Source organism: Plectrocnemia conspersa, unplaced genomic scaffold (genome assembly GCF_051122295.1).
Source record: "Plectrocnemia conspersa isolate PC_06_02 unplaced genomic scaffold, ASM5112229v1 ptg000009l, whole genome shotgun sequence".
Classification (NCBI taxonomy): domain Eukaryota; kingdom Metazoa; phylum Arthropoda; class Insecta; order Trichoptera; family Polycentropodidae; genus Plectrocnemia; species Plectrocnemia conspersa.
In genome coordinates this window covers 23,429,491-23,442,787 of record NW_028277173.1, presented here as the reverse complement: position 1 = coordinate 23,442,787, position 13,297 = coordinate 23,429,491, and the positions used below count along the sequence as shown (strand labels likewise).

General features: G+C 29.1%; 1 protein-coding gene across 1 annotated transcript in view; it reads left to right on the top strand.

The window, feature by feature from the left end:
- Positions 1–13,297, top strand: part of LOC148232299 (uncharacterized) — a 227,079-nt gene that overhangs the window by 11,272 nt on the left and 202,510 nt on the right. The window contains exon 3 of the mRNA XM_088192313.1: positions 10,049–10,130. The gene's annotated coding sequence lies outside the window, so the exon portion shown is untranslated. The remainder of the gene's footprint in view (positions 1–10,048; positions 10,131–13,297) is intronic.

Genomic DNA, 13,297 nt, shown 5'->3' with positions numbered 1-13,297 from the left:
TTATTATTCTTTATGGTCCCAGAATTTATTTCTTTATTGTGAATCCGTTAGTCTAATGCGTTATAACGGGGTAAAAGCAATCAACACTTACAAGTAAGAAGTGAGACACTACAATGAAATCAGTCTGTAATTTAGTGACATATATTTTATTAATTGTGAACTATTATTACACGACATAGCTAGATTTTATTTTAATTATTCACCCGCAAGATTAGGAAAATCTAGAAAAATTGAATTATAATTATATAATAATCAGTAATTCCGACCTTCTAGATATGATAGGTTTAAAAAACAGTTACTCCAGGTATTAGTTACCGACTATACAACTGGTACATCATGCTGACAAATGATTCAATTCATCGTCTGTTTCTAGAACGTGTAAAAAATAAATTTATTCTGAGCTACATATGAATTGACATTTTTTTAAAGTACCTACAAATACCTACATATAAAAAAGTTTTTTCTTGCCACACTGTCTGAATGTATATTATTTAGCTTTTGACAAACCTGCACATTCGCGCATAATATGTATAAATTTAATTTACACTCAACCAAGTGGTTAATTCATAACCAAAATTATAGTGAAACTCTGCCAGTGTAACATTTCAAGCTTAACTTATTCAGCTCAGCATCTGCCAACATCAACCGCAGAATAATTAGTAAATTAATATGCATTTTAATGCACATCCGAGTGTTGTTCCGATTTTATTCATATGTATATATATGTAGTACGTACATATATTCATAATAAATTATATAATATGATTTAAATAAATGGCATAAAATCAAAGTAGTACTCTATTGTGTTAAAAATATACACAGATTCACTTATAATAATAAACATATTTTGATCGTTAACGTAGTTCTCACGCATATTACAAAAAACGTCATTAGTAACGATACTGGAAAAGTAAATTAGAATACAGCTTGTTTAGTATTTTTATCACAATTTGCATCGTCATGAAAAATAATATATAATTACAATGTAGTGATAAGAGCAAAGTCGCGTTTGTTTCTTACGTAATACAATATAACGCGACAAAGCCACGGCAAAGTTTACTCTTAAAACGAGAGCGGCAAAAGTAAGGTTTTTGAATTTTACGTTGAATCGAAGCGAAGGTTTGTTGGAAAGTTTTTCATTTGCTTAATTGTTTGATTAAGCTTGGTGCTTAGCCTGATGAAGGAGGAGTGATAATATTTTATTAGGCCGCCGAAAGATTAAAGTGAATCTTGAAAACAATTAAAATTTGTCTGATCGCCTTAATTAGCAAAGGTTATTTTCGTCGGGTTTAATTAGTTATAAAAGCACAAAGGTGTATATATATATTATATTGTAGAAAAAACTATATTAGGACCAAATAATACATAATCAAAAATTGTTTATAAGAAAATAATAAATTACCCCATTATGATGTTAAAATTATTAAAAGGAAAGGGATCTTTCATAATAACAAAAAACTAAACTTTAATGTTGCTTTCATCTTTCATTACTGTAATGTACTCTATAGAACAACATGGGAATACAATTTGGGCATTCTGATTAAAATTTCTATTGATCTTTTCTTATCTTAATGGTTCACCGCATCATTGGAGTTCCATTTTTCCGTCTGTGTGATATATGTCGACCGCCACACCACCATTTATGCACAATACTTATTTATTCTATGCACTCTGTATCATATCTATCACATATCGTTTATAAGAATCATTGTGCTATTTATCATTAAACACTCTATTTTTTTACTTGAAAAATAGCATAAGCATTAATTTTAATGAGTCAGTGTTATTAATGTGGGGGATTCAATTAGCTGCACCGTCAATCAAACGACCATTTTAAACTAACAAATACATAAGCAACTCGTTTTGACAAAAATTGTAATAACAATAAGATAATACTCAATGCAATAATTGCGTAAAAATAGGAAATTTCATAAGCCACTTGTTAGCACATCCGCCTGTAAGCACAAGAAAACTATTTTTTGCAGGTAAAGGATGGGCGCTAAGCAATGCGTCCAAACTGCGTAAAAACCGCTGTTGTCATATACTCTTTGCATTGTAAATTCTGAAAGTTTCATTTCAAGGTGTGAACATATTTCGTTTATTGATTATTCAACAAACGATTCGCCTGATTATTCAAGCGATTCAATTGGCCCACCAATATCTGCATCTGTGATTCAAAAGAGCTGCCTCAAATTAAGAGTATAAAATATGTGACACTTTGTCACATCGCCAGACGATCACACAATTAAAGACGAGACGACCAGAGATGATTTGAGACGGTAGACGATCAGAGACGAACTCAGACAGCATCTAAGGCAAAACGAGAGAGACCCTCAACCATCCTTATTATTTCATTACCAGCTTCTCCACTAGCACTCAATCCACGAAATACAGTTCGATACTAACTCTGCTGTAGTAATTTATACATAATATAAATAAACTGTTACCGGCTTTTCCGGCGTCAATTTTGGCTGCGAAGTCACATCCCTTCGACCTCAAAACTGTTCTTTAAACATTCCTACTTATAATTCATGTTTTGTAAAATTTAACTTCATACTTTATTAAGCAGACATTAGTATTTATACTAACACTATTACGAAATAATACTTTCGATAAATACATGAAATAACAAAATATTTTTTTTAAATTACATTTATTTATTTAACATTCTTTTATTAGCGACGCATATTTGAAAATTAATTCATTAATTAGTAAAATATTAGTGTACCATTGTTCTCTTAATTCGAATAAAACCAAGGACATTTTTGAGATTTGGATACAGCTGGAAGTCAGAAAAAGACGAAAGAAGTCTAAAAGGTTAGCATATTACATTTAAATTATCATTTGCAAGATTAAGCAATATACCCTTATATTTATCATAGACATTCAAAGCTATAATCCTTCATGCAAACGATATTTACTTGGCCTTCTTTGATAGTAAAGAATAGCTAGGTGTATGTTTCAATTTTTTGGCTGATGTTTTAATAACCCATTCAACGCGAAGCCCATCATTGGATGGGCAGCAGTCAGATTACACGTTGTACGTTTTTAAAAAAATAAACTGGAGTTTCTTGCGCTATAAAAATCTCGTATTATTATTTAACGATTTTATCATTTTAAAAATTTCATTATGGTAAAATATTAAAATATATAAATGTACAAAAAACTCGTCTTACGAATTTTATTTGTACATAATTTTACATGTGTGTATGCCATCTTTGTTTAAACTGGGTAAATCGAATAATGATGTTTTTATTTGTGTCATATTATTTATTGTACAATACAATCAAAAGAGGTATTTTGTATTTTTACTTATTTCGAACATAATTGTGATGAACATTTGAAAATATTTAGTGCCAAAAATCTAGTCCGATGAAACATCGGCCAAACAAGCATCGCAGCGAAAAGGCTAATAGTGTGTAATAGTAGATTCAGGTTTCATTAGTGGTTAAGAATCAACGAATTAAATCAATGGTGTATTTCTATGATCTGTAATTAATATCTTACTCATAAATATTTTTTTCCGTTAGGATATGAAATGTTTGTTAATCTTAGATACATAAATCCATATAAATATGTAAGGACCTATTTATATGTATATATATATATTATTTCATTAAGTTTTTTTTATAGCCAAATCTTGGCGACACTCTGGTAACACTGGTGTGACGGGTCCTTTCGACTGGCAACCTTCGGCTAGATCGCACGTCGTTGCGACTCCGCGCCCCATTCACTTGTAAATAACAATGTAAACTTAATTATTTCTCAATAAATATACAAATGCAGTAGGTTAATCTGTGTCTAACTGACACCCGTCACCTCCTGCGTCGCCAAAAATGTAAGAATTTGATAAATGACAGTTTTTAAAACCATATGGTGATCTTAATTTATGGTTTCATGTCAATTTTGGAGCATTTACTTCAGATATTTATTTTTGTCAAATTGTACAACCTTGTTTAAATTTTGGAATAATTTTTTTATTACAGTTTTCACCTAATTAATTATTTTTAAATGCTTGCATTACCTAAGTGTTGTCTAAAATTTATTATTTAAATTAGGCTTAGTACAACCTACTAAAAGCTGCATAAATATTGATCTTTCTACATTTTCTCTAACAGTATTTTGGGTACATTCATTGTATACTTAATTTGTAGATTCCAAAGTTTAATAATGGTGTATATTAATTTGTTCTGGACAGCTTTTTGATGTCGAATATGACGTTAGCTTTTAGCGAGTTTATTTTGTCGTTGTTGCTTCGTACCGATTGCTAAATGCGTATTTATTTGAATAATTTACTTTTAATCATTCCATTTAATGGATTATCTTGTTGAAGTAAATTTTAAAGTGATGGCCACATTATTTGCTAAACATTATTTAGTTAATTTTATTTGCACTATATCATTTGCTTTATTATTTAATATTAATAAGTCTGGTTGAAGTACTATGTATGCTACAGACAAATTAAAAGTTTTAGATACATATGCATATGAACGTCTTTCTCTCGAGATTTATTGATAAATCTCTGCTTGAGATTAATTACATTAACAAAGACGCCAAATAATATTAAATGGTATGTAGAAGAAAAATATTTTTTTATTAATAAACACCAACTTGGTTTACTCAAAAATAAATATAAACCGATAGAGATTTTCAGAGCATTAAAATCTTCAAATCACAGATCCGATAAGGCTCTTTGAACAAAATAGATCTTTTTATTCTAAAGCTTACGCTCGTATCACGTACGTATCCGAATCGGCCTTTTCCCATATATGCGAAAACGATCACAATCCACACCAGGTGAAAATCAGTTTAGACCACCCTCATCCGCCCCAAGGGTAAGGGGCGGTGTGTGCAAACACACATACGACGTAAATTGCTATATTTTATGACGTGTGCTACACGATCCGGGGGCGCGTATGTTTACGACCGATTTTTTCCTCTCCGATGAAGTCGTCGTGTTTTAAGTGAAAGAATCTGAAACAGAATTCCTTCTTCTTGTCTTCCTTTTCCCCTTTGTGTGTCGGTGCTTTTTTTTGCGCCAGTTTCGGAGATTTCGCGTTTAATGCCCGAAAAAAGGTGGGTCGTAATGGACCGTTCCGACTTTACGTTTTTACCTCCAATTCAGGGCTCGTTTACTCGATTTTGCTCTTTTTGCCGCCGGTTCAGAGGTTTATTAGGCCCTGTAAACATATTAAGAGTTTCGTCATGCGATGGTGATACGGATGTGTATTTCGTTTGCATTCTGCTTCGATTGGCGCAGCTATGTCATTACATATATTTCAGTATTGATATAACAGCGTTTATTATGTGTATAAACATATTTATAAAATCGCCCAATTTTATCTGAATTTTACATATAATATAAATATGTATCAGTTGACCATTCAGTGCATTTTGGTTTTGTTGATTAATTGAAAATAATGACAGTGACGAGAATAGCAGAATACTTATGTCCGTCAACAGGTGCTTTTACGTTCTATATATACATATCAAAATAACAATTACATTCAGTTTTAGTATATGAGCGAAAAGTCCTAAGAAAGATTTTTAGACGACGATATTTGGCGACTTTCATATTGAGATCTTGGCGTTGTAAAATGTATAAAAATTAAAATGTGGGCTGGACATCTATTCCGCATAGACAACGCGAAGTCTGCAAAGCGATTAACTTTTAAAGAGCCTAAGGTTTAATGGAATTCAGAGAGACTAAGACTTTTATATTATATTAATATAATATTACTAAGGTTTATTCTTTAATATATTTTTTATCAATTGATAGAGTTTCTACATTGATTATTCGATAACTTTATGTTATGGCATTGGAGTAGAATTCTCCAAATAACTTAAACAGGATATAAGAATAATCTAAAACTTAAAGTAAAGCTTAGGATTCAGAAAAAGTATAAATAGGCTCTTGAATCCACGAGAATTTGATCTATTTAACATTGCATAGGTATTCAACTCGTGCTTCGTAAATATCGCGAATTAACAATGCATTTAATTTTTTTATAAAATTGTTTTAGAAAAATGTATAAAAATTTACATTATAATTTTATTTAGAAATAAAAAAAATCATATTGGATAGTTTATTTTAAACTGTTTTTAAAGAAAATCTTTAGCTTGTGTACTAATCAAGGAATGATAGATAGAAGCTAAACTAATGAGTTTAAAAAAATGTTGAAAATTGTCTTTATTCTGATTAATTTTTAATCTTGTGATTTGGTAAAACAAAAACAGCTAAGAATTTACAATATTTTATGTCAATTTAAAAAAATATGGTTTTGATTAAAATCAATAATTGGTTTTCATATATAAAAAATAAGTAAGAGAAGGGGGGGGGGATATAAAAAAATATTTCTGCCTACAAGTCATAAAGCGAGGCGATATTATGATATTATTTATTTATTATTTATTTTATTAATTTATTTAGCTTAATAGCTAATCTTTACATCTAACAAATTTAGTAAACATATATAAAAATATATAAAAAATATACAATAATAAAGTCTTAATATTATAATTTATTTCTATTTGTACGAAGGTGTTTTTTTATTCCATTTATGAAACCCGTTATATTTTTGCTGTTTCGGATTTCTCTTGGAAGACTATTATATAAATCAAAACCTCCGTACATAATTCCCCTAGCCGTACTCGTTTTCTTATACTTAATTATCTTTAAATTTTCTCTATTTCTAGTATTATATTTATGTACATCTTTATTTCTTATTAAATACTTATTAAAATATTCTGGTAACATATTATTTTCTAACTTATATATAAATACTAAAACATTCATACTCAATATTTCTTGAACATTCAACCATTCTAATCTATCAATCATACTTTTACAATTAGTTAATCTATTTTTATTTAAGATTACTCTCATTGCCCTATTTTGTAATTTTTGCAACATTTGTTTATCTAATTTATTTAACATATTTAATAGTGTTGCACAATAATTAAAATGGGGCAATATTATACTATTGTAAATTTTTTTTTTTGTATTTATACTTAATATATTTCTTAATCTAGATAATAATTTTATAATATTTTTCTACTAATTTTTTTTAATATGTAATTACAATGTTCTTTAAAATTTAATTTTGTATCAACAATTACTCCTAAATATTTTATATTATCCACTATTTCTATACTAGAGTTATTTATTACTATTTTGGTACTATTATCTAACACATTTTTATAATTAATAAACATACATTTAGTTTTATTCTCATTTAATTTAAGTACATTATTCTTTAACCAATTTAGGCAAATATATGAAAATATTCATATATTTGCACTACATAAATAAATAATTTAATGTCTTTATAGGATTCTTAAAACACATAAAAACTAGTTGCTGGTTAATACTTTCATAAATTATATGGTATGAGGGTTCTAAAGTAATATATTTCTGTCACGCCAACTGAGTGGGAAATCCGATTCATACAATTTGATATTTTATGAGTCATTATGGCTGACCACCCCAAAGTCAAATATAGTCTATGAAACCAAATAATAAAACACAAAAGGTGTAGAAAATTCCTGCTGAATATGCAATTCAGTTTCAGAGCATAAGTCGTCAAAGCTGCTAATGATTAAGCCTATAAAATACTTTTTATGAATAATTTTTTAAATCAAATACACTCAAAAATATTATTTATTCTTGTGGCCACTAATTAAAACTAAAAAATAATAACACAGCGCACAAAGATAAAAGTTGTAAGCACATATTTTAAAGTTTTTCAAAAGTTTCAAAATTTCATAGAAGACTTAAAACCATAGCCTTATTGCATTTATAGTAACTGCACATTCCATTCCTATTGTACAATAATAAAATTGTCAATATATACATTCTCAGATGAAAATACAATTCAACTGAAAAGTCTGTAAAAATAGGATTTTTTTGACATAATTAGAATATTAGAGATTAACCCAACAAGAGTTAAATTTTAAGAAAGTTGTAACACATGAAATAATCTTGCATTGCGATTACAATATGTTGGATGGATAAAAAAAATGACTAAATTAATTTTAGCACAGTATAATTAAATTGATTCTCAATATTCTTAATGCCTCATATAAACTAGCTTTTATATACATATATATTGAGAATAGATAACGCTTTAAGTTTCATACGGTAACTTTTGTGTAAGAAAAACATTTTTAGATTATCCGACGATTCCCAAGTAATTTACCCGTAGAATACATATGTATTATACAATTGTGTGTCTACTTCATTTGTCGTCCCTTATCAGCACGCGCTTACGCAAGGGATTAAGACTGGGATCTCAAAGAATCGATTTGGTCGATTGCGTCCCTTTCTGGGTACGGTTCAATGGGGGTACTCCGAAAGGTTTGATAACGTTTAAAGGGTTAACGCAGAGGGAAGAGCAAATTCAAAATTTCCTCTTCGGACTTTGAAAATATAGATATTCGTGATTGGATCTTCTTTACCCTTCGATGTGCTACGAAATCCGAAGCGAACGGATGATTAGCTAATGAATAATAAATTTCTTTAAATTTCGAGAGTAGTCAGAAAACGTTTCGATGTTGTTTTAAAGTATTAATGGCATAAATGTTTGTATTTATGACAATATGCATTAGCATACGATATTTTGAATATTCTACAAAAAATGAAAGGTTGAAAATCGTAGTCGTGGCATTGGGTACAAAAGCAGTTTGAATAGAATTTACCATAGAATGTATTTTTTTTAGATCTTGTGAACTATAGAAATTTTGTTATATGAGACAACGTAAGATTTTTAACAATATAACATTTTTTTTAATGTTGTTATGTAGTTAAAATAAAATCACTTGTTATTATATTTTAACAACGTGACATTTTTATCAAAAGCAAAAATAACGCAAATTTTTGCTGTCTCATTAGTTCTAATAAGCTTTCTTTTTATAAATATTGTCTATTCTATTTTTTTCATTTTATAAGACATATAGTGCATATAATATATATTTAAAACTCAATTTTTTTATTCGATATTATAATTAAATATAATTGTTTATTATCTATTTTTACACAGTCAATCTAAATTATTGTTCATTGTACACTTTTGTTTTGCTGATATACAATAGCATCTCAAAATAAAAAAACCTTCAGAATTCCACCATACACAGAGCATATATTTTTTAGGATGCAATCTGTGTTCGGCTTTTGTGCACGAAATAGCTACTGTTTTTTACGTAACGTTTGAATAGAGAACCCATTTTTCGCCCCTAGTGATATCATCATTATTCTCTTGTGGTCGGACAATTCACGGGGGTTTCAAACATCCTTTCTTCAGCTTTCGCCATTTTTTAAGCATCTCTGGGTATTGGACCATTAAGTACCGACATTGTTTAATAATTACCAAAAGATCTATTTTAACTTAACTAACTGTTTAAAAAATATTAGTAATCATATAATCAGAGTACCAATTATATATATATATATACATATTTATTAATGCGTTATATGCAAATGGGAGGTGAGAAAAACAGACATAAAAAAACTAAAATAATGAATTTGCATCACTGTTTTTTCAAACAATGGAAATATATTTTAGGACGCAATAAATTGCTATAATGAAGTCGATCATCTTATTACAAACTTTGCCGATTAATGTCTTTTGGTAAACCTCCTGTACAATCAGCAAGCAATGCCCAATATTTGTTAATTTCAATTAGGTTTTTAGTCAAAACAATATTTGTTTCAAACTAAACCGCTTTGCAAACTTAAAAATTTATATTAAAAAAGAGATATGCAAGAAAAGTATAATTTTTATACTTTTATTAAATAATTTTTTTTACACCCTTTTTAGTTTTGTGATTTTTGGGAGTTGTATACCTTACGAGAACCGGATATTTTAGCTTTCTTTAGTGATTAATGGGTTTTGCGATTATTTTTAATGATTAGTTGGAACCCAATGATAAAGTATTTATTGACAAACAAACGATATAATTGAAGTAGTCAGTCCTTTACAAATGTTTAAAGCTTATTTTAAATATGATGTTTGTTTTAAAATATTTGCTAAGTAAATTACATGCTTTGCAGGTGCAGGCGTTTGCGAGGTGGTGCAGGCGTGAAGACACCAGATAGGCTGTTTTCAATTTGCTTGTCAACAATTTTACTATCGGTAAGTCAACATTTATACTTTCAATATTCAAGCAATTTCATCCATGCATGACTAAGATAGTATTACAATATTCCTAAGATAATCAACAAAAGTAAAATTAGCTGGTTTTGTGAATGAAATAAAAATATGTGCATAAGACTCAAATATAAAGAGGTAATTTAATTGAGCAATATATAAATTAAAATGCGCATTTATTGTTAGCATTTCATAAAATATATGAGCATTAAAATAAATAAGCTGGAATTATTAATCATTTTTTTATACATTTTAATTGGCCAAATTAATAAAATTATATTCACAATAATAAAAATATAACTTCACTGTAATAGTTGCGAAACGTCCAATTACTGTTTAAACTCAAACCTAATGAAAGTTCTAAAACTAATTATGGTTGTTAAGCTTTCATTAAATTAATTCGTTTAGGTTAAGCTTAGGTTTAAACATAAAATATAACTCTATATAATATTTTTTATTGAATAAATATATATTTATTCAATGTTATTTTTAATATTTTAATGCACAAATTATTAATTTTAGTGTATACTACAAATAAAATGTTGTTATTAAAAATAACTATATTTATTTAATGCTCATTTTTTATTATTATAATGCATAAAGATATAGACTTAGAAAACAAATTATTTATTTAAATGCACATATCTTCTATTATTCCCTATTAAATTGATCCCAAATTATTATAATCTATTTTATTTTTTATGTTTCATAAATGAAAATATAATGAAAGTTATTTCGAACGGGACTCAGTAATATATATTATTCACACTGTAATGAAAGTTTTATCTATATATTTTTATTATAATTTAATATATATCGGTGCCAGTATCGGGTGGCAGTGTCGAATAAATAAGAGTCGTAGTCTTCCCATGTGGCCATTTCTTAGCAACAGATAAAGGATACGTAGTTTTTCTAGACGTGCTTATCAAAGTTTATGAAAAGAGGGCTTAAAGAGTTTTTATGTTGTGGTAATTTCTAATAATTGATAGCTTTTGAAAGTCTGCAAAATTCTTCGGTGTTTTTTTTGTTTAACCAAACTTTTGTTGTAGTTTTCTAGAGAGCTATTCTTAAAACACTCTCAACTTTTTTTTTTAATTTAACTTTTTTTAAAACATAACTATTGTACTATAGCAGACATCGGCACTTTTATGGAATTTAGTGGTGAAATAGTAATTTTAATATAATATAATAGTAAAATAAAGCTTTATCATGTTACTTAGCTTTAGTCTAAAGTTCAATAAATTACTTATACAACTCTGTGACGTGATTGATTGTTTTATCGTCAAAATTATCAAATTTAATTTGAGAGTGATATTTTAAATTTATTTATTTATTTAGACAAATCTTAGCTCATCTAAGATTATTTTTTTTTGATAAATTTCTTAATGAATCTTGATTATCAAATTCCAGGACGATAGTATGATATGTTGAAATCGAGTCTAAATTTACTATTTGCTTAGGAACTTTATGTATGAAATATATATTTATAAAACCATACATCAAGCATCAATATGTATATTGTTGAAGCTTTTAGATTCTGTAGTTTTATTTATTAGCCATTTATTACATAAAGAAAATATAATTACAAATTATCAAACAGCGCTAGGAATAATCTACTAGCTGTTTCTAAATGACAGTTTTGTATGTTTGACAGAACGAAAATGGTGCCATTTCCCAGAAGGGAAATGGTGAATTCATACCGAAACCCTTTATTGGATCACCCTATACTTATTAATGAGATGTGGAAACGGACAGTGCCTCGAGCAGTTTTGTTGGAGTTTAATGATATTTGAAATTAAGCGTTGGAAATCGCTGTGGAAATAACTAGCGCTGATACCATGGGACCAATGCGGAAACGGACAAGGAAAATTCGTCGTGGTGCATTATCCATCCAGTCCGGCATCTCGTTAATAATTGAGGAGGCACTTGTCCCACCCCCCGCGCCATTGGATGGAGGAGACACGGGGAGGCTGTGCGCCATGCCACCCAAACTGGACCAACTATCGTCAAACTTCCATCGACCGACAAAAACCAAGCCTCGCTATAGATACTACAACATGATTTCGCAATTAAGTAGAGACTGTGATCGCAATATCGAAATTCATATTCGATAGAATCATATTTCAGTGGAAATTAATATTTTTTATCACGTTAGATTAATTGACGAGTACTTGGGATGAAGTTATAAATTATAATCATTATTGCGATAGTAAGAGGCGCTGTCGCGCATTAATGTTTAATGGCATAATAATTACGTACGATGTGAATGTACCTTGAATCTATCTTGGCACTATCTAGTACAGGAATGTCAAATTCGGTTTGCGCCACGGGACACATAACCTATTTTGCATTAGTTTGAGGGCCGCATGTAAAATACGAAGGCAATTATTGATGTTAAATTTTCGGTACATTAAGAAATCTGCAAATTTGTTGGAGCTGATTTTACAATAATGTCAAATAGACATAAAAAAAATATGAACAAATTCTCGTAATTCTTTCAATATAAAAATCTCTCCTGAAATTCTCGTAATAAATTAGTAATTTCTCGTGCATATTTATCAAAATATTTTTTGTCACTATTGAATTTATTTAATAATGCCTTTCATAAAGTTTGAGTTTTGCTATGAATCCTTTTATGTTTTGATAACAATCTGTCATCAATTTGTTTTTACCTTGAACCTGCTTGTTATGTTCATTTAATTTCATTGTGATGTCTGTAAGGAAACATGAATACAAAAACAACGGTTTATTGTATAATTCAGGTAATTTTCATTTATTTCTTCGAATTCCAAAATATTGCTAAACATTTTCCGCGACTTCACCATTTAATTTTTTGGTAAAAAAGTAAATTGTTGTACTCAGATTTCAGTTCTTGATATCTTCAAACGAAATTAATTTTCTGCTCTGAGGCTGACAAAACAAGCGTTTGGAAAAACGCCTGTCGTCCCATTAACTGCTCCGACTAAGACGTCTGTGTCCACAAAGCAGACAGCCTGAAGAGCCAACTGCAGATCTTCGAAGGATGCTGATCGTGCTCCAGAAGATCCCAGTCAGAGCTGGCAAGTGCGAAAGTAAAACGGATATCGCCCCGATGATGGGCAAATATTTAGATGTCCTTTTCTAAACATATTGACATGGAATTCTCGTGGAAT